Source organism: Ursus americanus, chromosome 9 (genome assembly GCF_024610735.1).
Source record: "Ursus americanus isolate L20-20 chromosome 9, mUrsAme1.1.p, whole genome shotgun sequence".
Classification (NCBI taxonomy): Eukaryota; Metazoa; Chordata; class Mammalia; order Carnivora; family Ursidae; genus Ursus; species Ursus americanus.
The window spans coordinates 56,709,476-56,714,083 of NC_142135.1; the positions used below are offsets into that span (position 1 = coordinate 56,709,476).

The 4,608-nt window shown below is 44.2% G+C and overlaps 1 pseudogene; it reads right to left on the bottom strand.

Moving 5' to 3' along the window:
* Positions 1 to 1,182: 1,182 nt before the first annotated feature.
* LOC123800489 (small ribosomal subunit protein uS2 pseudogene) lies at positions 1,183 to 2,085 on the bottom strand (annotated as a pseudogene).
* Positions 2,086 to 4,608: the final 2,523 nt, after the last annotated feature.

Sequence of the window (4,608 nt, forward strand, 5' to 3'; positions counted from 1 at the left end):
ACATTACAAACTTCTAAAGGGCGGAGCCTATAACAAACTTCTCTTTATTCCCCTACAATATCTACTCTAGTACCTTGCATCAATTAGATGATAGAAAGATACATGATCACTGACTAAACCAGCAGAAACTGGAAATGGGGAGTTGACCACGTAATGGGAGAGATGAACAGAGCTATGAGCCCAGCACCCAGAAGCTGCCAATACATTGGCTACAAGTCATCAGTCACGCCAAAGAGAGGGTGACCCTAGTTTCCCACTTGAAGAAAATGACATGGTCCTGGCCATTTGGAGCTTATCTACCAACCCTTCTCATTTCTTTTGTGAGACTTGTTTGGGCTTTGTATTATTGTCCTACTCATCCCCTCCTCATGCCTCTTCACTTCCATTCCTGGGCTCACAGCGTAGCAAAGAAACTAAAAGGAAGTATACAAACATTGTCATCATATATGTAACAGGCATTGCTTTCAGAAAGGGCATGTGAAATCCAAAGGGGCACCCACACTAGAGCCCAGACTGATCTCCAACACAGTCAAGACATTGATGCTCTTTTCTGAATTGGGGCTTGGACAAGAAAAACCTGAGGGAGCCCAGTCCTTTCAAAGGTGCTCTAAGAGCTAAAGGCCTATCCCATATTTGGTCTGATTTATAAAAGATCTGAACAAGAAATTAGGTTCAAAACTAACCCAAGATTTAATTCTATCACAGAGTTAGACCAGTGAACCTAGTTTTGGTCTAATATTCCCAGCTGCACCCAGCAGAATTGATCTAAAACATTTGTTCAAGAACCTCTCTGTCCAAAGCATGAATGAATTGGGTACAAAGATGACAGACACAGGTGCATAGACACACTCAGATGCTGTCCAGGGGAGATCAAACACATTCCTTATAAATTATAAGATAACATAAAATGTGGCTAAGGCCATAGAAGAGGGGCATGAAGAAAGTTCTGTGAGAATTCAGAAGTTGAATTTTCTTCTACCCGGTGACAATCAGGGAAAGTTTCAAGCCAGCATATCATAGAAATGGATGGGCTTGGGCCAGAGCTAAACCTGTGTGAAGAAAGACAGTGGGATATGAGGCTGAAAAGGGATCTTATGGGTCTTTAAATTCTTAAAGGAGCGATAGGGGACCTTATATTCTTTCTTTCTCTTTTTCTTTTTTTTTTTAACTTTTAGAAACTGTTTATTTCCCTTTTGTTTGCCTTTGTGGAAGAGCAGCGTAAGGCCACTCAGTGGTTGCTCCTACCCTTTCAGTGGCCTGAGCAGTGGGGGCTGCAGACCAGTCTTCAGTGGCCAGCTGGGTGCTCCCATCTTCAGCAGGGAACTGCTGAATGGGCACAGAGGGTGCCTGCACGCCTTCACACCAGTCTGCGACTTGGGGCTGAGTCGCCCTGAACTCTGGAGCTGGAGCGGTCCATTCACCCTGAAATTCCTCCCGGGTCACAGCCCTTCCAGCAGCAGCCTGCTCTTCCTGTTCAATCTCTTCAGGATCTCCGTAGAAGTAGAGATCAGGCGTGAGCTCCCACAGGTGTCCACACAAGTGGAGAACTTCCTGGGCCCAGCATCCACCCCGTCAGACCCCTTGAGCGAGCTCCCTTGTTGCCCAAAGGGATGGAAATGTCCACAGAACGCAGAGGAGAGCCTGTGTTACCCATGCAATGGTAGGCAGGTTAACATAAGATGCCTCCGCGAGAAGCCGGTGGTCAGCCCTGGGATCAGTAACCACCAGAAGTCTCAGCTCCCGGAGGCTGCCTGGATCTGGGCAGTGACGTCTACAGGAACGAAGCGGCCAGCTATAGCCGTGGCTCCGGGAGCAGCAGCACACTTCAGCACGGCTCGTTGGCCAGTCTCCCCGGATATATGACATTGACAGGAGCCAGGTTTTCAATGGCAACAATAGTACAAGCTGCCAGCAGAAGCCTCTTCCAGGTTCTCTTCAGATTTATGATCTAGATGCCATCACATTCCCTTCTGTAGATTCACTGTTCTGTTTGGAAGTCAAGGTTGGTGCCACCTAAGTGGGTCCTGCTGGAAGGAATCTGAGGACATCCTCCTTCATTTGCAGGACATCAAGGGCTCTGGACATTGTGAAAGTTTTCCTTTAAGTTATGACAGGAATGCAGACCACCACATGGACCCCTCCCTGTGTAGTGTGGAAAGGAAGAACCTTATGTTCTTTTTTTTTTTTTTAAGATTTTATTTATTTGACAGAAAGAGAGAGAGAGCACATGCAGGGGGAGCGGGAGAGGGAGAAGCAGGTTCCCAGCTGAGCAGGGAGCTCCATGCGGGGCTTGATCCAACCTGGGCTCGTGACCTGAGCTGAAGGCAGATGCTTAACCGACTGAGTCACCCCGGCGCCCCGTGACCTTACATTCTTGATCAAAGAGTTGGGTTTCTTTCCGTGGATAGAAGCAGCCACTCTAGGTTTATGAGCAGAGGGGTGCCATGAACTGTTCCCCACACAGAGATGAACCAGCAGCAAGGAACAGAAAGGACCAGGGTGAGGAAAACATGGAGCAGAGACGGAACAAAAGCTAAGATGCTCCTGGTGGTGGGAGGAGGAGAGAGTGAGGACTGGAGCCCCACATCTGGCTATGGTGGAATCCGGGGAAGCGGAACCAGATGACCTGATGCTCAGTACTGAGAGGCTACGGGTAGTGTTTTTTACTTCATGAGCAAACACAAGTGGGAAAAACAAAACAGAGGAGAGAGAAGCAGATTCTGTGTTGAGACAAGGAGAAAAATTACTTCGAAGTAGTGAATAGCACCCACACGGGCTTTTTCTAAAATGTTTCTAAGACCCTCATTACCAGGGAAGGATATAGAAAACATGTATTTTTTAAAAAGTAAATACTTTTTCTTAATCCAAATCTGATCTCCCAAGTCAGCATCTGATTTGTTTTTTACCATGGATTTTGATATTATTGTCAAATTAAAGGAAATTCAAATTTGAATTTACCTTCACATCTGCTTTTTTTTCACCATCCTGTTAGACCAGACCCATGGACAAGTTTTTTCAGGACTGCTCAAAACTAGTATTTTCTTATTTCATTTAACCCTGTTTAAATTTTATTTTTAAAATACAATTTTTTCCCAGTAGTTCTAAAGAAAATATAATTGTGGAGAAGTTTTATCACATCTGTCTCTAAGTGTCACCATTCTTCCTCTTAGGTTTCCAAGCTATTTTCAACGTGCATGTTTAGCCCCTCTTCCTGGCAGCATGTGATTTCTCCCAAATTCCTCAGATACTGTGCGACAGTATCTACAAGTATCTCTTGGATACTTTTTTCCCTGTGCAAACCAGTCCTGCCTTTTCAGTTGCGTTGGACCATTGTGAGCCAGTGTGAGCTCCAGGCTGTGACTTCCGCAGCAGGTGCCTCTACAGAATCGAAGGGACATCGTGCCAAAGCTATGAGTTCTGGGTTTGTTGCTTTGTTTTGGTTGTTCAAGTCTACTGAGCCAAATGCACAAAGCCAGTTAAAAAGAGGTTGTTGATTCCCTGCCTTAAGAAAATACACCTCCCAGAAAATAACCTCAGAAGGAGTTTTAGATGTTGAATTTCTACCAACAGTTGTCACCCACTACACCACTGCCCATTGGGTTATTTATCTATGACAAATCTCCAGAACTTCTCCTTTCAGAAACTGTTTTCAGAAACTACCCCATTCTGTCTCCTCCTCCCTTGATAAGTTATAAGCATATCCATATATATGTGTGTGTATATATATTATATACATATATGTATATTGTGTATAATATATGTATATTATCTATATATTATATATATTATCTATATATTATATAGATAATATATATTATATATAACATATATTATATATATATTTTTTAATATATATATTATATATATGTATGTAAAACTACCTAGTCTCTTCATGTGTGGCGCTAACTCCACTGTCAATCACCTTCACCTATACATGTGACCCACTTAACAGCGCTCTACACCTTGGAAACTCCAGTTCCCTGAAAATGTCCTCTGCCCTGCAATTATTTCTAGACCTTGCAGTTATCAAGAACAACTCATCACAAACCTATCCCCCTTCCCCTGCTCAGGCAGCATTGGGGCCCTCTGCTTTTGTGATGTGAGTGTCCCACTCAGGCATGAGATGGCCCTTGTGTGGGTGTCCGCTGGCCTGCATCAACGCTGGTGCGATGTACCTGAAGGAATAGAGACTCTGCCACCCTGAAGTATGACAGAAGTTCAGGACATGCCACCTCCGAATATGTGGCTTTGATAAAGTGGATTATTTTGAGCTATCAGAACTTGAAGACCAGCAAATGCAAGGAAGGGCTTCCTCTGAACTCCCCCTTCTTTGCCGTAAAGACCAATCCCCCCAAAGGAACTAAATTGTCATGAATGCCCTTCCCCAGAGCTTTACCAACTAGGAAAGATTGACCCCTATCACAGGAGAGGATGCTAGATGCGGATAGCACACATAAACTTCGTCACAAACTATCATACTGCCCATCTATTCTTCCAAGGGCCCACGTTTCTTTCCTAAAAATCATTTAGTCTCCCCTAAGAGGCCTACATCCCCCCTTCCTTTTCCCTATTAAAATGGTATTTATATTGTGGTAATCAGTTTGAAAT